Raw genomic sequence first — 24877 nt, 5'->3', positions numbered from 1 at the left:
GTAGCAGTAGCCTGCATATGATTGATTGTACTGTCTTTCTGTCTGTTTCTATTTTCTCTGTAAAGCACTTTGTAAACTCAGTTTTTTGAAAAGTGCTATATAAATAAAGTTTATTATTGTTATTATTATTATTATTATATGAGGCGTTTAGGGAACATCGGTAAATTGTAGCGTCTACCGATAGTCTGCATGTGAGGCGTTTAGGGGACATCTGTAATTTGTAGCTACAGAAAATAACCTGGGTTACACTTACGTTATCGTGTGTTACTGGACATGTAACTAACTTTGCAGTCTAAGCCATCTTACATATGTGCTGTGTCACACTGCAGCACTTTTTCTATTAGGAGATTTATTTTGTTGAAAAAAGGATTTTAATAACCATTGGTTTTGGCCTTGGTGCCCTACATTTTGGCCGCGATGCCCCAATAAATTTGTATTTATCAAAGGCCAAAGTGGCCTTGCCCTAAAAATGAGGCCTGGCAGAGTCTGCCTGTGCATCTGCGCCTTTTAAGTTGGCCAACAAACCAATTTGAGAAAAGGAACATTTTTCATTTATAACCTTGTATTTTCATGATTGGCTTAATAGAACAGTGCAAAATAAAATCTTTAGTGGGAGAGTGGGGACTAGGGGGGGAAAGACTTAAATCTGATAGGACATTGCCCACCCTAGCTCCACCCTAGACTTGCCCACAATCCTGGTCCAGTGGAATGCATGGATCTTGAGCATATCTATCCAGCTCAGTAGTTTGGTCAGGCGCATTTGCATAGTAATCTTGACCAAATAAGCTTATCTGTTCGCTGTTGATATGCTGGTGTGGTGTAAGATGCGATGGTGCTTCTCTCTCATCAGATGACTATTCTGAGCTCAGAGTAATGTCCTGGGCATTATCAGGTAAAGTTGAAAGTGCGGCCGCATTATCTCATTACATATTTATATATATATATATATACATATGCATTATATATTATATATTATAAGCATTAACTAACCCTTAATTAACAGTTAACTAATCTTGTCTGGTAATTTGAATTTACTAAAGGTGTTCATGTTAACTAAGGTATTAATTTATACATTATTTAATAGTCATCTTTATAAACTATTAAATCATGTATAAATTAATACCTTACTTAACATAAACACCATTAGTAAATTACACATTAGTTAACTGTTAATTAAGGGTTAGTTAATGCTTATTAAGCATTAACTAACCCTTAACTTAGTGACCCTTATTGTAAAGTGTTACCATAAATTCTTTATCAGTAGAACCACAAGATTCATTGAATGTAATAAATATAAAAAATTATGAAAAGAATCCAGAATAGAAATATATTATAAATAATATTAAATATTCATTTAAAATGTAAAGTCTATAAATAGAACATACAAAAATCCAGAAAAATCCAGAGATTACAAAGTGTGTGTGTGTGTGTGCTTAGTGCAGAACAGAAAAAATAATACATTTCAACAAATCTAAAGGCCAGAGAACTCTATGTTGTGAAGGACTTTCTTCACAAAATTTCTAGCCTGACCCTAGCCGTGTGCTTTTTGTGAAGGTGTTCCATTATTGGTAGCAAGCTTTGTAGGTAAAGCTCATCTTCATCCGTAGCTTTCAGTTGCATTTGGATGTTGTCCACTTGCTGGAGGAGACGCTCTTCACAGGTCCCCTGATCAGGCCTCTTCCTCTTTCCTGGATGGGATAGTTGGGGTGAGGGTCGGGACAGGGGTGTCATCTGATGGAGTACAGGTGCCTAAGGGTGTTGCTGCTCAAAGCATTCGGGCTGGGGAGAGGGATGGGGCAAAAGAGGGGAATTGGGCAAGTCTTTCTCCTCTGAATGTACATCTCCAATCTCCTCCGCCCCATTCTCTGCTCCCTCCTCCACAAGCTCCATGTGGAGAATAACAGTCTCTCCATCCACCTCAGCTGGAGGGAGATTGCCGCTTGTTGGCCTCTCTTGACAGTATGGCTCTGTGAAGCTCATAATATTATAGTATTTCCAGGGCTTTATTTTTTTTTTTCTTTCATGGTCTTCCTTGACTTCATGTATTGGTCTCGAAGGTTTTTCCACTGTTTTCTTGCAGCATCCACTATTGATGAAAGACAAATGGAAAATTCAAAATCAGAGAGAGAAGCACTCACAGAAAAAAACCCCACCAAACACACACACACACACACACATTTTTCTAATATTGCGCCTTGTATCTTAGTATGTGTAAAGCCTTCAAAACTGCTACATTTCCGGGACAAAATGAAAACAAAACACAAAACATGCATGCCAAATGTTTGCTAGGACTAAGTACAATCTAATAAATTTGAATTGTGATTGTTAACGTTGGGTTGAAATACTATTTATATATACAATATATACGTACATTATATACACATTTTGTGCATTTTGATTGATTTGATTGAGGCCAATTATTTCTTCTGCTTTTAGGCCACTGGAGACTCATTTACAACAATAGCGTATAGCCACAGAGTTGGCATTGCCAAGTATATGCCTGTGCCAAGAAGACTGGGCTGGCTTAGCATTGCAGAGGACTTCAAGAGGAAGTAGAACTTCCTGTAGAACTAACTGTATTACTGCCTTGGATAGGAAGCATATAGTGCTTCAGGCTACACCAAACCCAGGGTCATCGCACTACAACTACAAGGGCTCCCACTCTATCGTTCTTATGGCCCTGGTGGATGCGAATTATATATTTTGTGTGATGGATGTGGGAGCCTTTGGCAGAAACAGCGATGGCAGTGTCCTGTCTAATTCTCTACTTGGCCGAGGTCTACAGGAGGGTATACCTTAGGCATCCCCGAGGACACCCCTTTACCAGGCCCTGAGGTGCTCAGACCCATGGTGCATGTCATGTTGGGAGATGAGGCCTTCCCACTCCAGCAGGACCATATCCTGGACGGATTTCCCCAGAAAAGAAAGAATATCGGAGCCCGGAGACTGGCTGAGAAATCAGAATCATCAGAATCAGAATCAGAATCAGCTTTATTGGCCAAGTATGTACACATACAAGGAATTTGACTCCGGTTTTTCCTTGCTCTCAATGTACTTACACAGAATAAATATACAGCTAAAAACAAGGCTGTATATTTATTCTGTGTAAGTACAAAAAAAATCACCTTCAATCACCTTCAAGTAAAAGGACTCGGTCTCCCTGTCTGTCTGTTGTCTGTTGACACTGTTTCTGTTGGTCATATTTGATTATCATCCTGTATACTTTGCTATGGAAATATTGTACATATGATTACTATGATCATTTTGTCAAATAAAGACCCACTAAACCAAAATGGGTTCAGTAAAGTCAGTAGTGTCAGTTTGACTGTTCTACATCTTGTTCCAAACAATTTGAAACTTTGTTAAGAACTATACAGTCATTATTATGTAAAAACATTTGTTCCATAGTGCAATTTTACATTAGTGTCCCTGTAACAAATAAATTACTAACCTGCCTCAGAATATAGGTTACATTACTGTAATGTTGTAACTTTGTTTAAAACCACTTGCTGGCTGAGCTAACTTGCTTGCTAACTTTAGCATAAAGTTACATATTTATTGAATAACGAATAACTTTGCCATGCAAAGGCTCTCTTATTTATGTCCCAGTATCTGCTGGAAAAGGGGAGCGTATATATGTTCCCAGGTTCCTATGTTCCCCAGTTCAATATTCTGTTAACACACATTAACCCTCCTATTGTGTTCGGGTCAAATTTGACCCATTTCAAGTTAAAACATTTCATAAATATTATCCAGTTTTTTTTATTGGAACAAGGCTTCAAAACAGCTATATAAACACAACAAAACCAATGGTTATCATTTTATTTGATTTTGAAGGTCTCTAACCCTAACCCTAACCTAACCCTAGAACTGGGGAACATAGGACCCTGGGACATAGGAATGACTCTCTGGAGGGTACAGCTCTGGGAAATCACAGACCGAATCAACTTTTCCTCCATTTTTGTAAACTAGTGACATCAAGCTTTCATTTCATTGCTCAGGGAACATGGTGTCCATTGATTCAGGACCACTCAACTCTGGCTGAGCGGGTGGGCGGGCGTGTGCATGATACGAGCACGAACGCCACATTTTCACGAGAGCGAGACCGCGTCCCGCTCAGCCTGCCGATCCACCCACTCACCTCTCGTTGAAAATAAATGAAGACCAGGCGACTGTCGCGTCCTGTGTAAAAGCTCCTTAAGAGTCTAACAGCCCCGGGACATTGAATTTCGTAGAAGCGTGCCTGCCAGGAATCGAACACGGTTCTCCCTATTGAGAGTCTGCAATTGGACTCCCTGCGGCACACTCTCACCCACGTGACAAAAAGCGATGAACCGACTGACGATGCGATCCATAGAGCTCCTACTGTCACGGGGCTAAAAACAATTTCAGGCATACGGACTGATTTGGGAGCATATCTACCTATGTTCCCAGGGTCCTATGTTCCCTGGGTCCTAAGTTCCCAGGGTCCTAAGTTCCCAAGGTCCTATGTTCCCAGGGTCCTATGTTCCCAAGGTCCTAAGTTCCCAAGGTCCTAAGTTCCCAAGGTCCTATGTTCCCAGGGTCCTATGTTCCCATAATCCTATGTTCCCCAGTTCAATATTCTGTTAACACACATCAACCCTGCTATTGTGTTTGGGTCAAATTTGACCCGTTTCAAGTTAAAATATTTCATAAATATTATCCATTTTTTTTTTATTGGAACAAGGAACGGCTAAAGGAAGAAAATGAACAGCTATATAAACACAACAAAACCAATGGTTATCATTTTATTTGATTTTGAAGGTCTCTAACTCGTAACCCTAAGGATTAATTGGACACGGAACACAAGCTGATGACTGATCTACCTACAGCTGGCCGCCTCAGAGGAGGATGTATAGTGTTCGAAGGCCGGAACATCCTGTGATCCTGAGGTACACTACTGACGATGTGTTCTGAAATTTAGCTCCAAATTTGAAAAACCAAACATTAATAACTTTTACAAAAAAAATAAATAAAAATAATAATAGCTTGGGTTGAGTGGAGAACAAGGAGGCCAGACCAGGCGCGTGAGTTGAATGCCCAGACCATAGGGTTCTTCTCGAAGGGCTCCACTCCCCTGAGTTTTAATCTAATAAACAACACTAGTATTCTTACTACTACTTCCTATTTCCAAAGCAGCTGGAGCGAGGTGCAATCTATTTAAGGTGGATGGCCAGTGCCTAGCCTGGATAGCTCTGGTAAAAAGCCCCTCTGTTCTGTGAAACAGTTGCGGTCAGAGCTCTGGGTAAACATCTACACACAACCAACCTAACCCTAACCCTAGAACTGGGGAACATAGGACCCTGGGAACATAGGACCCTGGGAGAGCACATATGTAGAACTGGGGAACATAGGACCCTGGGAACATAGGACCCTTTGTCATGTTCCCATTATGTGCCATATAAATCAGGGGAACACAGGACCCTGGGAACATAGGAATGACTCCGATTTGGGACACAGACAGACACAGACTGATAGACTAGATAGAATATATCATTAATCATTGTTATGTCAAAAAAGTTGGTAATTGTAGCTTTAGGCCAAGACAGTTTGCTGTGTTACAGTAACCTAAATTCGGAAACATGTCAATCATATGAGATTGATTTACTCTTACTTTTACCTTACTGAATGGATCTACACCAACACCACAATCTTTTTCAGTTATCTCTCTTTTTCTCGCCTGGTTGTTATATATGTAAACATTATTAAAAAAGCCAATTTTCTGAATTGATAGGAGGTTGGTGACACAGTTCCAAAGCCACTACAGGAGCAACATATTGTACCGTGGTGTAGGTGTAAAAGGTAAAAAAAAAAAAAAAAAAAAAAGTCATATGTCTTAGCCCACTGAACTAAGAGGAAGCCGTTCCATGAGTTTTCAAAGCACCTGTTTTGACATGATTGATTCGGATGTTGACATATTTCATGATCCAATAGCCTTTCCTCTTCTTCTCTCTCTTTCCTCTTTCTTCCTTTTCTTTCCACATTCCCTCATTTACTCTCTTTCTCTCTTTCCTTTTCTGTCTCTCTCCCTTGGTTCCGTCTCTGTCTATAGTGTATTTTTTGGATGGTTGAATCCTTGTTATCAGCGTGTGATGGGATGTTCTGCTGAGTATTCAGTTGACTGGGTTTTGCCTTTCTTAGGCTGGCCAAGTCAACCAACAAGCCAGACAGATAGGCAGGACAGACAAGGGGATGGAGGGAGGGACAGAGAGAGGGAGGAGAGAGAGAGAGAAACGGAGAAAGAAAGACAGGGAGACAGAGATGGAGGGAGAGAGAAACAGAGAGAGATATGCAAATGAGAGAGAGAGATGGAGAGATAAGGAGATGGAGAGAGAGACACAGGGTGATACAATTTTGTAAACTGCTTTGGCAATATTGTTTTTTTATTAAACCGTCACGCCAATGAAGTAATTGAAATTGAAAATTTGAAAAGAAAGCGAGACAGAGAGAGAGAGAGAGAGAGAGGAAAGGGGAGATGGAGAGAGCAAGGATGACAGAGAGAGAGAGAGAGAGATAGGGAGAGATCAGACAGAAAGGCTTTACTCGCCTGAATGAGCAGCTGAGTTTCGGAATTGAATTTCAATTGGAAAGCCATGTTTTCCTCCTCATACAGGCTCCATCAAACTTGCCGGAGAAACCTCAGGAAATGTCAAGACATCAGAACGCGGGGCCCGGACCCATATCACTCCGCTCTGCACCAGCATTCTGCTTATGGCTTTGATAAGATACAGGCAACATCTGGTGATAGGAGAGGATAACTCCACACTTGTTGGTTATTTTCCTGTTTTTGCTTGAATGGAGTTTACACAGTCTTCTAGCCCCTGACAGGGTATCATGACCCTTGGCCTCCAGCAAACAATTTAAAACCCATTGTACCATTTCAAAGATGCGTGGGTGTCAGTCATGAAGTACTGGCTTTCGTCTATATTCCTGAAATCTTGAGGTTTTCATCCCAACAGCGGCGAGATATGGCAAGACATGACAGAACGGTACGAACATGAGTGACCTTGCAAATACGAACTCGCCCAGCTAATGGACACACACTGGTGGAAATGCATCCCTTTGGCACTATCAGTGGAAGGTGAGGCAATGTGTGTTAGCCAACTGGTGTAAGCAATAGATAAGCAGTTAGCACCAGGGATGCATTCTCTCCTTGGGCAACCGGTCACTGCTGTTGCGGCTCTCTCTTGGAGATGAGATATCCTATCTGAATGAGGCTAACCCGGGTTAAGAAAGGTCAGATAAAATGAAATACACATTTCTGAGAGCAGAGGGTGAGAGCAGAGAAGACGGGCAATGTTTTCCAGAGGTGGAAAGTAACTAAGTACATTCACTCAAATACTGTACTTAAGTACAATTTGGACGAACTTGTACTTTACTTGAGTATTACAATTTTATGCTACTTTATACTTCTACTCCACTACATTTCAGAGGGAAATATTGTACTTTTTACTCCACTACCTTTATTTGATAACTTAAGTTACTAGTTACTTTGCAGATTCAGATTATTAATACAAAATATAATCAACTTAGGGCTGGGCGATATGGTTGAAATTAGTATCATGATAATCATAAGGATTTTTCTCGATATCAATATATATCACGATATGGTTCATGTATGCAAAATCACATTAAATAATCAAATTAATGTTCATCTCATTGAACCGAATGGTAATGTTAGGTGTGATGTCAAACAAAACAGAAATATTCAAATAATATTCCTACCATACCTCATTTTATGAGAGTTTTTAAGTAAAATTTGCTTGTCATCATCATTAGACAGCAGAAATGTGTGTCACGATATTAAAATATCTTCATATCATCACGATATGATTCCACTGAAAGACGATAAACAATAATATTGAATTATCGCCCAGCCCTAAATAAACTAATAAATTGTGATGTATTATTATAGATTACTGTAAGCTACCCAGCAGTATATAAAGTAGTGGAAATCAGCCCCACCTTTTCCAGCTGCAACATTAAAGTGATGCGTACACAATAATGCATCAACAATTAGCATTCAATAATATAATATATGCTGTATTATTCTGAAATGGGCCATTCTGCATAATGAATACTTTTACTTTTGTTGCTTTAAGTACATTTTGATGCAAATACTTTTGTACTTTTACTTAACTAACATTTTGAATGCAGGACTTTTACTTGTAACAGAGTATTTTTATACTGTGGTATTTCTACTTTTACTTAAGTAAAAGATCTGAGTACTTCTTCCACCACTGATGTTTTCATATTCAAATACAGGCGGGCAGGGGAGTGGTGGCAGATTTGACGTTCGACAAATGGACCGGCAAATGTGAAGTTGCCGGCTCGATTCCCAGACAAATAGGTCGGAAAGGGAGAAAATGAAAGCTGCCAAATTGTGAGGACACATGCTGCAAATTTTTGATTTGAAATTGGCCGAACCAAGCAAAGCTCATTTCCAGACTTCTGACAGAAGATGAAAACAATACTTTCCGCCTCTGGCTCAGTGACTTTTGCCCCCGGTCGGCGTGTCAGGAGCTTGTTAGAGGAGATAAGGAACAAACCCAGGAATGTGGCTCTGTCTTTCTTTTTCATACATGTGTTTACAGGGTTTCCTCGACCTCGGGTTAATTCTACTGTCACCTGTAGTCTTTAGCAAGCCTGACTGGAAAAAAAAAAAAAAACAGGGTAGAGAGAGAGCGAGAGGGGTAGACAGAATTAGAGAGAATGAGAGAGGGATATTGAAAGAGCGAATTTGGGAAATATAGAGGGAATTAAGAGGAAGAAATTTACAGTTAGAGGAGAGACAGAGGTGAGAAAAAGAGTACAGCGTGGCAGCGAATGCACAAAAAGAAAAGCAAAGATTTCACAACATTAGTTTCTCAATTTAAAGGCCCATTCCATTGAAAAACACAATTTTTCAGCTCTCTGCGTGGATATGAGGCATTTGGGCTGTAAATTGGCGTGAATAAATATTGAAAATCAACGTTTGTGATACTTTCAATAAACATTATATGACCTAGCCCCGTTGGGACCGATCAGCCAGGAGCATTGATTTGAAAGGGAAAGACCGTTCTATGCATTCAAATTCTGTGAGTGCTCCACTGCTTGCTTGTTTGATTATTAGGCAAAATATTGGAAAGGTGAGTTATTAATTAGTCAGAATATTGCATATGAGTTATTGGCTGGTTATCATCACCTAATACTTTATATGCATGGAACGGTTACATTGTGCATCATCTGTTTATTTAATTTCACTATTTATGAAAAATATTATAGTCTTAAACGGTAATACTGGTGTTTTGTTTTGTTTGTTAGTTAGTGCCAATGGTGTGGTTTGCCCCTCTCCTTTCCATTTTCCCTAGTGGTCTCTGCACACTTGAAGATATCAGGCCTTGTTTTCCTCCCTTCAGAAGAAGCCATTTGCTGCCATTCATTCTTGTCCAGTATGAAAAACGAGATAGATAATCCATCACAGCAAACCTGAAGTCTTCATTTGGTTTTGTCAAAGTTTCTGTTTTATCCTGATTCCATTGTGCTGAGTTGAGTGTTTTCATATCAGTTTTTCATATCAGTGCATGCATTATGTCCCGCTCTGCTTCCTGTCAATCACCTGACACTCAGAGGAAGAAATGGAAGTCTCCTCTTGGAAATCATCATGTCTTATTATTTAGGGCTTCTTTGTTAGCCGGGACAGCACTTCATTTCAAGATAGGTTTGACACAGTAAAGTTTGTATTTTAAAAATTGATGAAAAATGATGCATTGCAAAATGATTGGGGAATATGTAAACTAGACATAGACAACTAGACAACAACTGTATAATAACTACAGTGTCTTGTGGTTAGAGGTTTGCCCAAAAATTCTCCATTGACTCTCACTTCAACACATCAACCCAGTCTGATGTCTCCAAGTGTGTAGCGTGTGTCGACTATTATGTTACCTATGATAACTTTAACTGTATTGCTTTACCACTGAGTCCCCATTCATTGTCCCCCACATTGTATGATAACTTTAACTGTATGACCTGCTTTACCACTGAGTCCCCATTCATTGTCCCCCACATTGTATGATAACTTTAACTGTATGACCTGCTTTACCACTGAGTCCCCATTCATTGTCAATGCCGCCCCCTAGCGGCACAAAGTCTACATTACAGTGTGACTAACTAACAAATGAACAAACTAACGGACAGAGACCGATCCATAGTCCCCCGTTTGGTGGGGGACAATGACACTGGTATTGTGCTTTAAAAAGATAATTTGCTTAATTTAATCCACCATCAGTTTAATGTCAGTTTTGTTTCCACTTTCCATGGAATGCTTTTTTACACAGGTCCTTATTACCTCTCACCTTATTTCTCTGACCCGTGCTGTTGTGTGGTCCTACACACAAATCAGTTGCTTGGTTGTTGCAGTTGTCCAAACACTTACTGAATACTGAATATGTACCAACCTGCCAAGCGCAGGTAGAAATTATCTGTGGTGGGCAATTCTGTCAATTCTACCAGCCAATTTGGCAGCTAGTTTCTGTATCAACACAAAGTTTCTCCAATACTGAGGGTTTGATTGGTGCTGTGACATGTCCTTGCACTTGCCTACTCATATATGCGCAATTTTAAATTCACTAAGGAGGAGTCACCTCACTCTCCATTCCTCCCTGGTCTGCTGTGTGAGGGACTGTGAGGCGTAGTGAGGCTCAGGGTGTTTTCACATACAGTCCTTTTTAAAGGAATAGTTCACCCAAAAATGAAAATTCTGTCATCATCTACTCACCCTCATGCCAGCTGAAACACAGGTGAAGTTTGTCCATATAACACACAGGGAGGTTGCCAGCACAACTCCATAGCAGCCTTCTCCAAAACAACTGAAGTCCCTGGGGACCAGTTCTTCAGAGTTCCTATGTTCCCATAGGAACGCATCTGGTTACTGGTGTTACTGGTATCAAGTAAACTGAAAATACAGGCAATGGTAGCCGCCATATTGGTCTTAAGTAAACGTTACTATGGTTACAGACATTCTTTACAACCATCACGAGATCGGAGGAGTGGAGTGACTCCTGTTGCCCGTACATACACAGTCTGGTAATTTTACTCCGCTCTGCTCCAATGTGTACCATACATATGCAAATTCACTCTCATTCATAAATTCGGTTGTCACTTCCGAATTCTGGCACTGTATACGTAGCCTTTGTGTTCACAATGTAAGTGAACCTACAAGAGAACTGAACTGAACACACTCTGCTCCCCCTCTGTCACACATACAATCTCACAGAGTTTAGTTTTAGTACTGGGCAGAACGAGTCCTTTGGCGAATCGTTCATATCGAGTCAGTACTTCAAAATGAATCAAACTTTTTGAGGTTTTCAGGTTTTCAGGGTTTTTTTTCGGTCTTCATTGTTCAATGAGCTTTGATGGAAACTCAAAGTGGGAAGAACCAGTACATACCATAACAGACTCTGTATGTTTCGAGCTCCAGAATGATTCATTCAAAATGATTCGTTCGTTCTTTTTGGCCCAGCACTATTTACTTGTGTGATATGTGTTCATTCATTCCAGTGGTGTGTCGTCCATTAGGGGGGCTAGGGCGCTGCTTGTTAAGCTGGATTTTTTTTGTTTAAATGTTTAATAAAATTATATTGATAGTATGAGAATCTATGGGTGCCCTGTGCACAGCCATGCTACTCATCCAGGGTGCAGCTAGAGCAGGAGCAATACAACATTCAAGATCAAAGTAATCCAGCGCACACCAGGATTGTTCAAATTGACTTTTTAGTTTAATTCATATAAAATATTGGGGCGAACAATGCATTTCGCATTGTGGCTTCCTCAGGTTCGCTCTTCACTTGACTGGCATCAGGTGTGGGTTTACAAAGACTTTCTGTGCCAACAGGTGGTAATAATTCCAGATCATGTGACAACATGAATTCCAGATCATGTGACAACAGAAGTCATCACTATATCACAACATCAGTTTTACATTACTTACAGTATTGATTAATGAGATTGATGAGACAAACACACAAGGTAACGATAACAAACACAACAATAACAAATATTATCATGGTCGAACTGTCAAAATATCAAAATATCTAAATATTGTGGTCAAACTATTTCTACTTCACACACTACAAGTACCATTTCCACAGATGGGGCCACCACAACTCTACATAGTCATCTAATGCCTTATATTAGGTAGGGGAAGGGGTCAGTGCCAGAGGAGATCTATAGTGCCTCATCTCTTTTTTATAGGGGAAGGGGTCAGTGCCAGGGGAGATCTATATTGCCTCATCTCTTTTTTATAGGGGAAGGGGTCAGTGCCAGGGGAGATCTATATTGCCTCATCTCTTTTTTATAGGGGAAGGGGTCAGTGCCCGGGGAGATCTATATTGCCTCATCTCTTTTTTTATAGGGGAAGGGGTCAGTGCCAGGGGAGATCTATAGTGCCTCATCTCTTTTTGGCTGGACCGCAACAGCGGGGCCAGCCCTACAAACGCGAACGTCTGTCACTCACTCACTGACTGACTGAGTGATCAAGTTACACCATTGGTCGGCCGTGGCACGTGGCACATCATAGTATCGCAGAGCCAGAAAGTTAAGTTTCGTTTTCTCCGCCACCTTGTTGTCTCCGCTGAGATCGGGAGCCCGTTTCTCCCACACAGTAAGCAGGCTGACCAATATCATGCATGTAAGCTGAAGCTAAAGTGGAATCTGTACAATTATATCATATCACCGTTTATTTCGATGCATATGCGCGAGCTCAGTCCACCTGACAGCCCTCTGTTCTGTCGGCGGAGAGAGAGACACAAACAAGCATGGAGGTTTCATCACGCCGAGGCCGACCTTCCTGAAGTTTCCCGGGGCCACGGTTCAGGCCAGTGCCGATAGCTGGGCACCGATTTGTTCCCACTGATCCGGCGGAGATCAATGCGGGCTGTGGGCGCGGTGGAGACGACAATGGTGGAGAGAGAGACGGGACACGCTGGAACGGAGATCAGTATGGATGTATGGACTATTATTCTGTATTAGCAGTCTACAGCGGAGTTAGTTACACCATTGGTCGGCCGTGGCACATGGCACACTCATACACGGTCCAGCCATACACTAGGTTTTGACCTAGTCTTGTTTATAGGGGAAGGGGTCAGTGTCAGGGGAGATCTATAGTGCCTCATCTTTTTTTTATAGGGGAAGGGGTCAGTGCCAGAGGAGGTCTATAGTGCCTCATCTCTCTCTATATAAGGAATCACCTGCAGATACAAAGAGAGGTATGTTAATACATCATAAAAATGGGCTCAGATCAAGCATTTCATTCTGACCATTAGGCTCTACTGTGTTTAGGGTGTATATCCAATATGCTTTCCTCCTCAGTAGTTGGTTGATGATGTTGCCTCCTCTTGGGTTGGGCAAAACTTGAAACGTGAAGCAACAGAACCACAATTTCTTTCCTTATAATGTCTGGCTATTGGATAATCCATATTTCCATTTCTTATTGCTGCTTTGTGTTCTGCAGTTCTTAATTTAAGATTGCGTTTGGTTTGGCCTATATATATGAGACCACATGGGCATTTGAGCATATAAATCACATGTGTAGCCATGCAATTGATAAATTCCTTGATGTTCTATTTTTCACCTGTTTGTGGATGGTTGAATACTTTTGTATCAAAGGTATTTGAACAATGTGTACATCGACCACATCTGTAGTTGCCATAAACTTCTTGAGTCACTGATATTCATGCCCCTTTTGTAGCATAAACGGGGCAAGGAAGAGGCAAGATGTTGGAGTCTAAAATTCTCCAATATTTTCTTATGATGTTCTTGACTTCTCCTGAGATACTGTTATACTCTGACAAAAAGGTGACCTTGTTGTCTGTACTTTTCTGAGGAGGGTACAGTAGTTGTTCTCGTTTTAGACTTCTAGTTTATTGACAGCTTTATCAAGAGATCTACTATTATAACCTCTATCTCTAAAGCGCCTTTTCATCTCTTTAGCCTTTAACTCAAAGTCTGATTCTCTGTTGCATGTACGCTTCAGTCTGATAAATTGGCCATAAGGGATGTTGGCAATCATCTTTTTAGGATGGTCACTCTGAGCGTGAAGGATAGTATTCCTGTCTGTCTCTTTACGAAAAATGTGTCCAATTCCCTCTTTTCATTGACTGATATCAATAGATCTAAAAAATGTATTATATGAATTAAACTAAAGTCGATTTGAACAATCCTGGTGTGCGCTGGATTACTTTGATCTTGAAAATGATATTGATGTTTACGTGTGAAATTCAGTTACTGCCACAATCTGTCTTTTCTATGCTGAAGGGTGCCTACTTTCTCTGCCCAACAGCAGCTGTATGGTACTCAAAGCAAGCCTGTGTGTGCTTGCAATGTCAGTCATCTGGGGCGCTAATCAATTTACACTAAGCCTGTACGCAAAGCTCCAGTAGAATATTGCAGGAGAACAAATGCAATCTGTTCCTAACAGGGAGGAATTATAAACCCACTTTATCTTTTTCCAATAGGTTGTACTTTCCCTCTCTTTTGCACTTAATTATGTAAATAAGCCTATAGATTTTTTGAATTTCTGCAGATTTTACTTCTTGATATTTCACCTGGTGCTGTTACTTTCATTTATTCTGCCACTTTCAATGGACCATGCATGTTATGCACACTTTTATGTACTTCACTTTGATTTAAGGTTATAGATTTGTTCAAATGAATTTGATGCAGTTTTGCATTGTTTTCTTAGTATTGGACCTGAGCAACTAAGCCCCAAACCCAAATCTGTGGTGAAGCCTGACACCTAATGGTGAAAAGCAGGATACTGAACTGGTCATCTTCTATTGGCTGGTCTTTGGTGTCAGGTGATGTCACCACCTGTTGTACTGACCTGTTGAGTTCAGTACCCTACTTTTCACCCTTACGCTGGGTTCAGACCGCAAGCGTAAGTGGCGCAAAGCGCCGCGAAGCGGAGCCAGTTTCCTTTTGGCGCCCATGTTAACCGATTTGACCGTTCAGACCGGGCGCGCCGCACCGCGCCGCGCCTCGGCTCACGATTTGGAGCGCCAGTTTCGGCGTCTGGTCTATTTTCTCCGTGAGCCTCGGCGCGCATTTCACAGGAAAACACCATAGAAAACACTATAGATGGTCATATCTCCATTATATCACCACAGAATCACAAATATATTAAATTATCAACTTACCAGGGTCTTCACTGTTGTTGTTGTTGTTGTTGATGAATCCATCTGCACTGATGCAAGTTTTAAATGCAACACATTGTAGGATGATGATCTATCTGGTTTTGAATTATCACTTGTCTTTTTGTGTCTGTTATTGAGTTACCACAAAAGTAAACAAGGATACATTTTTAAGTTTGTTTATTTATAAAAGAGATAGAGAGAGGGGGAGAGAGAGAGATATCTAGGTCCCCTAGGCTTTCCTAATTATTGCCTGATCACAAGTCACGACTCTTGCTGAGAAAACAAACAAATAAATGTGCCAGCTTTGATATGAGGGAGTTTGTGAAGAAAGGGGGAAATTAAGAAGATGGAAAATATAAAGTTCATCCCTGATGTGGAAAAGTCCAGTGAGCTTTCAGCTGTGTTTCTACAAGGACAGCAGTGAACAGATGAAGCTTTGGTGGCTGTTGGAACACAGTGTCAGCAGCTACAGCCTGTTTCCACTGGGTTTTCTCCTCCTGTAGAGCAGAATCGCTTGGTGACCGGCGCGGAGAAATGCGCGTCTGGTGTGAACAGCCAGGCTCCTGCTCGCGCGAGAATTGCCGCTTTGCGGCGCTTTGCGGTCTGAACCCGGCGTTAGGTGTCAGGCTTCACAGATTTGGGTGGGGTTTAGTTACTTTTTAATACAATTCTATGAATGAAATCTGTCCCGTACTTAGTGGCAGTGGTCTTATACTGGATTAACTGAATTAGCTAGTTTGCTTGTAGTTATTGAAATAAACATGAAATTCGCCAATGATTATTGATTATAATATGCCATAAAATAATGCAAAAAAGTAGTCTGTTCTTTGTTATTTCTTTATTAAATTAATTAAAGTAGGCCTACAGGAGAGAGTAGACCATTAATCCATACTTATAAAGGTTTAAAATGATAATTGGCTCTGCAGCCCCACCTAGTAGAAAAGTTGCAACATGCCACTGATTCATTCACAACATTTTGTGAAATGAGCATGAACTCTGAAATGCAGATTAGTAGAGTATGTTGTGGACATGAATTCTATGAACATTACGCTCCTCCGTCATGAAATGATTATGTCATATTAACTAAAACAACTTTTGTTAAGGTTAGAGTTAAGGTTAGGCAACGTAATAATACATTTCTCTCAAAACAAAAACTTGACTCGCAGTGGAAAACTTCTTGCCATCATTTGGAAATGTGAGGCTGTCTCACCCTGCTGAAAGTATTATTGGTAAAGCCTTATTACCAGGTTATTAACCTCATGGAGTTAAGTTACATTAGATTCTAGAAGCAAGCGTGTTTTGTGCATCCTCATCTTTTTACACGTGGATGGAACTGAGTTGTGTAGCCTGACTTTACGTGGCAGTACTGTTCCCATGGTGTTATCCAGTACTTTCATTATAGGTATTGGAAAGGCCGGGAAGCAAATGTTTCCAGAGTATATGTATAAGTTATATTTGCTACATAATATCTGACTATATGCTCATTAATGAGGAATTTTCTTGGTCATATTTATGCTGTTTTTAATGGTACTACTATCATTCCTGAGCTGTATCAAATGTTTTACCGACTATTTAGATATAGTGTGGGTACTTGTTGTCATTGTCATTGGTAGTTTTATTGCTGTTGTTTCATTGTTGTAGTTTTCTTGTTTTTTTTTGTTGTTATTTTCTGTTTCTTTTTGCCTTGGATTTTAAATACATTATTGTTTTGCATTATGATGTAATGTTTACTTGTGTGGACCCCAGGAAGAGTAGTTGCTACCTTGGTGGTGGCGAATGGGGATCCAAATAAATAAATAAATATATATGTATAACTATGTATAACATAGTAAATATTCAGTAATGATTGCACAACTTAGCACTTTTATCATGCTAATAATTACTTATCACCAGAAATTACCAGCATATAATTGTGAAATCACACATTAGGCTATATAATTACAAATAGTTATGTAATTACACAGTAAGTACCCTGTAATTTGTGTACTGTAATGTAAAGTATTATATATATATATATATATATATATATAGTATATATATAATAATACAGTCTGATCTGCACATGCCTTGCTCTCCAGCCTGAAGAAGAGGGATCTTGGAGCCTCTTTTTCTCTGAGCACAGTGAATCTCGCCGTTCCAAGTGCATTCTTCTTCATTCCAGGCAACCCCCCCCCTTTTCACCCCATCTCTGACACCATGTATATTAAGAGCTTCTCGACTACATGACACCCATGAAAAACAAGGGAGAGAAGACAGAGTACTGAACCCAGAGAAAGGAGAGCCCCATTGCCTATTGTGTGCTGTAAATCATGTCCATTTCAAAGCCATACTTTTCCTCACAGAAAAGACCCATTTATTCAACCTATACTTCCCGCCAGGTGTCAAGACTTTCGTATCTGTTAAGCTCCTAGTCTGACTCAGATCTTGGAAAAAAAGCGGACAGAGACACATTCATTTGTTTCCCTCAGAAATTGGCTCAGCCCCCTCACAACTCCTCTTCATCCTGCTCCACATTCTCAGACTGAGGGTGATGACAACTCATTCTCCATCAACTCCTCCTCCTCTTGTTTCCCATACATAGGAGCCATTGCCAAACTTCAAACTGAAACCTTTAAAGTTTGATCAGCGCATAAATTGCTATGAAGCAACACGACATGCTTTGGCTCTGGGTCTTTACACTTAGGTGGGAGACAGGACTTTGACAGAGCAGATTCTGCCAATATATAAAAAATGAGTTTCTCACCTTTTTCGCCTATTTACAATTATTGGTAAACATACTATTGTCTTTGTTCCATCGGCATAAGTTTCCTCTGACCAGATTTCTGTGTTACACATTCAGAAAGTGATTCACTTAACCAGAATTCAGCAACATGACTATTTTTTTTTATATATTGTCACAGGCCTGGAATGAAGTCATTTTTAGGGAAAGGCCACTTCGGCCTTTGATGAATACAAATTTATTGGGGCATCGCGGCCAAAATGTAGGGCACCAAGGCCAAAACCAATGGTTATTAAAATCCTTTTGTCAGTCCTTTTTCCTCAACAAAATAAATCTTCTAATAGAAAAATGAAGTGCTGCAGTGTGATACAGCACATATGTAAGATGGCTCAGTCTGCAAAGTTAGTTACATGTCCAGTAACACACGATAACCTAAGTGTAACCCGTTATTTTCTGTAGCTGCAAATTACAGATGCCCCTTAAACGCCTCACATGCAGACTATCGGTAGACGCTACAATTTACCGATGTTCCCTAAACGCCTCATAGCGTTTTTGCTGCTCTCAACCCGGTTAATTTTGCGATATTCTTCATTACAGCGGCTAATTACCCGCTGTACATTTAAACTGACTCTAGTTCTGCTCAAGCTCTCATAGCTCTCTCCTTCTTCTAGTGACTTTCTCGCTAATCCCACAGTTGTTTACACGCTTTTCAGATCTGCTAGTTACTTAGCTTAGCAGTTAGCGATAGCTTAACAGTTATTGATGGCTTCTCTCTCTCCCTCTCAGTTTAATTAATAATTAGCTGTTAATGTTTACGTTAACGTTACACATATATTTGCAAGAGCGGGAGAAATCTCGCGCTACTGTTGATGTCCAGCGTGATGACGGAGACACTGGGAAACGAGTTTGTTTGCTGTGTCGCATGTAGTTTTAAATTAGGAAATCCACAACTTTCTTCTAAGGGCACAAAGGCCAGTTGAAAACAGGGCATGCCAAACTGGCCGTGTGGAGAGTTAATTTTAGAAGAGGCATTACGGCCACACTCTGGGGCATCCACGACACTGGCCGTTTGGCCGTGGTATAACTCCTGCCCTGTTGTCAGAATCTGATTTGTTGGTATTTGTTTATGTGCTAGAAGTGTGATTTTGAGACCTGTTCCTGAGACCTATTTTGAGACCAGTGAATGCAGAGAGAAAAAAATGCAATTCTCCAATTTCCTCTACCGGAGCAACAGATAATTGCCGATTTTGGAGTTATGGCCAGGAAGCTACACGACCCAAGGTACTACCAAAGTTCAACATCACTTTAATCTAACCTAGATGGATGGCTAAATATTAATAAGTTTAGTCAGCTATATAATTAAATTAGGTGGCATTCAGTTAACATGGTGGCTAATGTGAGTCGTTTTTGCCTGCTCTGACTTTTTTTGACGGAAATGAAAAGAATCCCAATCTCAAACCTCTGTTTCCACCCACAGTCAGCCCCTTCAGTGAACAGAATAGAAAATGACTCCAGTTTCAAGTTAGTGGTCCAAAAGAACCTGCACTTTTGCCTGATATCAGACAGAACTGTCAACTCGTTACACTCCATTTCCATCTTCAGTCTGACATTGCCTCCACTCTAACCGATTGGTGCCATGCCATTGTTCCGACGGCCCATTATTCCGAAACCCCAATAGTCTGAAAACTCCATGCCTGGCTCCATCCACAACCGTGGCTTCTGACAGCCTTGACCGTAAGCTTGCTCTAACCCTAACCTCAGTGACCCCATGCCTCAACCTAACCACCTCCGGGACAACGGGCTGTCGGACAAATGGGCTTTCGGTCCAATGGGTGGACAATTTTCGGACTATTGGGGTTTCGGAATAATGGGCCGTCGGAACAATGGGCAGTCCCCAACCGATTTCCGTGGGGGAGGGGGATTCGATTTTCCCTAACCAATTACTAGAGACCAACGTATCCACCTGAATCTAACATCATTTTAAGTCGACACTGATGCGAAAAAAACATCTCCCCTTTGAATAAATGCCTTCAAAGCAGAGTGCTGTTCGGATTTCAAAGTAATTGGTACTTTTAATGGATTTAGAACAGCCTCGATAGCAGCGTCTATCTTGTCTATAGCGGTCTCCATTGTTGTTATTACTCCTCTTTGGTTCCGGTGCACAGCTTGACAACGGCGTTAGTCCCACCCGTGGAGCTGATTGGCTAATCATTAGTCTCCCCCGGTGCTGGGCCGATCATTTTTCAAACGAGGAACCGCTGTTTCATGTCACGATGCCAGACCAGAATCAGTCAACTCGGTGGAGTGGGCGGATTCAAAGGTCTGGACCCAGGCAACCTGCACTATGCAATTTGTACACATTGGCGGCCCCAAATGGCAGTGAGAGGTAACTGTTTGAATTTGGAGTACCTTCAATACCCAAAAATCCTGTCAGGTCACTAAAGTGCTCATGTTTACCATCCCAGCTGGTCGCTTTATACCAAAGAATACCAATGAATACCAAAGGGACGAGAGAGGCCAAAGATCTAACTTTGGTGAGTCCAGCTTCCTCTGGATGGAATTCTCACACACTGCTGTTTAGGAGACACTCTTAAATTTGGATTCATCACTTCCTGTGTGGAGAAGATTTCACACCAGTGATCATACTGACACCAGAATCTCAGGGCAAAATTTGGGCAAATAGGGGACATCTATGGTGTCTCAGTTAGTGGGATATGAGCGGTGATGAGCACCTATGTCCTGTTGGACCAGAACTTAGCTTGTTGCACTGTCTCGTAGCACCTTTGTCCTGTTGGACCAGAACTTAGCTCTATAGCACTTACTCTCGTTGTTCTCTCCTATCTAGAAACTTGCTTGTGTTGTATGCAAATCTCATGTGTAAGTCGCTTTGGATAAAAGCGTCTGCCAAATGTGAAATTGTTGTAATTGTTGTTGTAAATTGTAGTGGGGATTAGGGCTGAACAATTAAATCAAAATGTTATCGAAAGCGCAATATGGCCTACTGCAATTTTCAAATCGCAGGAGGCGCAACATTTGTTAAAGGCGAAATGTGTGTCAGAATACCATTTTAAATTAAATATTGACGTGCTGCAGAGATGTCCTGGCCTACACATCATAATCTACAGACTTAAGAAAACATCTTTGTTTGGTACAGATCCCCGCAAAAATCACACCATAATCATTTTAATACGTTTTTCATTGAAAATGAGAATAATGATGTAAAAATGATCATTCCCTCTAATATCGCAAATCATATTGCAATTGCAATATCAGTCAAAATAATCACAATTAGATATTTTTTCAAAATCGTTCAGCCCTAGTGGGGATGGGACACTCTTCTCTGTTGCAGCCCCACTACCTGCTTTAGGCTGATAAGACAGCTGGATATTAAAATCTTGCAAAATGCAGCTTTTACAACCTAATGACAAGAAAAAAGGAGAACAAATCTAGGAAAGTTGATAAAGCACACACCCTCCAGAAAAAAAATCTGAACAACCTCGACCACAGATAGACAGAGAGTTAGAGAGTCATATGGGAGAGAAAATTACAGGGGAGAGTGCAAGGGAGAGAGATAGTTACTGAAGAGAAAGTTCCAGGAGAGATGGAGGGGGAGAGAGCTTTTAGGAGCGTTTGTGTCAACAGGTCTCTGTGTGAAATGAAGATGAAGAAAGGACTTCAGATAGGAGAAAGAAGAGCAGGGGGGTAGAGGAAAAGAGATGGAGAAGGAAGAGAGGGATAAAAGGAGCAGAGTGGAGGGAAATGTACAAAATGTGTGTCGACAATGGGAAAGAGAGAGCTAAGGAGAGGCACTTGAGCGATATTTCCAACATCCTGTCATTCACCATCTACCATTCTGGTAACACTTTCTATGACGCCCATGTCTATAATGCATTATAAACATACTTATAATCTGCTTATAGCACTGTATAATTATAGTTATAAGCACTCATAAATATTCATAATGCTATAACAATAATCATAACACATTATAAAGCATTTTATAATGACTTATAAGGTCAAGTATCATAATACTTCATAATTGCTGGTCACTCAGGGACATTTTTTTTGCAAGGATCATAGTGTATTATAATTCTCATTATAATGTATTACAACTATGAGAATTAGGTAACACTTTAGATTAGGGAACACATATTAACTATTAATAACTTGCTTATTAACATGCATATTAGTAGTGTTTTAGTTCATTATTAGTCATTACAAAACACTTATTAGCACCATATTCTACAAGTATAGTTCATTAACTATGGGTTTTCCCTCAAGTATCCTAATTAGTGCTCAGTCAGTAAAGAAGTTTTTGTATATGAATTGGACTTTTAGTATGCTTTGCTTAGTATGGGGCTTATAAGGTGCTAGTATCACATATTATTGAGAGAAATTATTGAACTATTGAGGGAAAACCCATAGTTAATAGTTAATGTGTTCCCTAATCTAAAGTGTTACCGAGAATTATAATACACTATGATCCTTGCAAAAAAAAATGTCCGTGAGTGACCAGCAATTATGAAGTATTATGATACTTGACCTTATAAGTCATTATAAAATGCTTTATAATGTGTTATGACTATTGTTATAAAGCATTATGAATATTTATGAGTGCTTATAACTAGAATTATACAGTGATATAAGCAGATTATAACGCATTATGTTTATAATGCATTATAGACACGGGCGTCATAGAAAGTGTTACCCATTCTCTGTTAAAGTGCGATCACACCTACAGTTCTCAAGCTGAAAGGTCTCAACCTTAGTGGAAAAGTTTACTTTGGTGCATTTAGGTTCACACTGATCAATTAGAAGCGAAGCAGGGCTTGTAAACAAAAGTCACACAGACTCACAAGTACCTTGTTGGACTGAGTTTTAACCTGCCATCCTGCCAGGTGAGAGATTTTGGCAGCGGGAGGGAGTCAAAACAATTCTGATTCCTGTTCCTGTAACTTTAGCTAATCATAATGGACTTGTCTTAGCTCTTTACAGTAAATTACCTTCACCGGTGTTAGTACCAGTTCAGAACACATGAAGCGAACCGAACTAAAGGAGTAAATGCTCCTGAGTAAGAATAAACTGCTGCAAACAGGCTTCGTGTGAGCATGGCCCTCAATCCCTTCCTTCTCTACACCAGGGACCCTCGACAGGGTTGCCACCCGTCCCGTATAATCTGGAATCGTTCCTTAAAGAAGAACAAGATGTTGCGTTCCTTAAATGAATACGGAATGCAATTTGTTCCGTATTTTCCTATGTAAGTGATCAAAGTGAGAATAACACAATTAGGAATAAGAAAAACAGTTTCATTACAAAGTATGACTACAGGGCAAATTTGACAGGTATAACTGTAGCTGGCAGCCAGCTCTCTCTATCCTCCTCAACTGTGAGTGTTATGGTATGTTTGTCTGAGATTTAAAAATGGCCTCTTCCCCTCCTGTCAAACGCAAAAGATTGTAAAAAAATATATATATATTGCAGTTCTGTTGAATGTGAAGCTGAATATCTGTGGCTTGACAGTGTGGGAGAGAATGAATACTGCAAAGTGTACTGCAGGTTATTTTCTGTTGCCTGTAGAGCAGAGTGTGACGTTCAGCAACATGCTTCAGGAAACGGCCAGAGTCCAGAGAGTCCAGCAGCAATTTCACAATCTCTGCCACCACAGGCATCACCTGAAGCTGATACGCTGATTAGATCACACTTGTCTGTTTTTATTTTATATTTGGGATATGATCTGAATCTTCATTATAATTCCATTGTTGTACTACACCCTGGAAGTGCGAATTTGCTACATTGTTGCTACATATATTGTGTACAGTCTGTCACTGATGCAGTTTGATTAATGATTGTAATAATTCCAGTAATTATAATTGTTAATATTGAACAACTAAACAATACTTAAATAATCATGGACGTTACATTGTTACTGTCTCTGAGAAAGAGAGACAAAGAGCTGATCTCTTTCTGCTATTTTCAAGTACTACTGCTATTACTACTGCTACTGCTACTACTACTACTGTACTACTACTACTGCTGCTACTACTACTACTGCTAATACAAGTACTACTGCTATTACTACTGCTACTGCTACTACCACTACTGTACTACTACTGCTGCTACTACTACTACTACTACTAATACAAGTACTACTGCTATTACTACGACTACTGCTACTACTACTGCTACTACTACTACTACTACTACTACTGCTACTACTACTACTACTACTACTACTACTATTGCTACTGCTACTACTGCTACTACTGCTGCTACTACTACTACTACTACTACTGCTACTGCTACTACTGCTACTGCTACTGCTACTGCTAATACTGCTACTACTACTACTGCTACTGCTAATACTGCTACTGCTACTACTACTAGCCTACTACTACTGTCCCTGCTACTACTGCAACAATTACTACTGCTACAACTAATAACGCTTCTACTACTACTCCAACTACTACTACTACTACTGCTATTACCTTTGTTACTACTAGGCTATACTGCTGCTACTACTACTATTACTCCTACTACTACAACTACTAAAACTAATAATACGACTACTACTGGTACTACTACTATTGCTGCTACTTCTGATGCTACTAGGCCTACTGCTATTACTAGTATTTCTACTGCTATGACTGCTGCTACTACTATTACTTCTATTACTACCACTACTTATGATGCTACTACTACTATTATTACCTATTGATTAAGATATTTTGGCTTACAAATGAATTGCGTTCCAGGGAATCAAATTCTAAAATAATTTAAACTCTTTCTAATGAATTAAACTTTCTAAGTTTTCTAATTGAAATTTTCTTCGGAATCGAACCTTATGTAGTTTCACTATTATTTCAGTCCCTAGACGTTTTGGCTATAGCAGGTTTCACTGTTCCGCCCCCCCCCCCCCCCACCACCTACCATGTACACTTATATGCAACAACAAAAATCTTCTTAG

The sequence above is a fragment of the Centroberyx affinis genome, unplaced genomic scaffold, assembly GCF_046629955.1.
Source record: "Centroberyx affinis isolate AG114_WGS23_722 - 3 ecotype Tasmania unplaced genomic scaffold, CSIRO-AGI_Caff_v1 ptg004341l_1, whole genome shotgun sequence".
Lineage (NCBI taxonomy): Eukaryota > Metazoa > Chordata > Actinopteri > Beryciformes > Berycidae > Centroberyx > Centroberyx affinis.
This window is presented reverse-complemented; position numbering follows the sequence as displayed.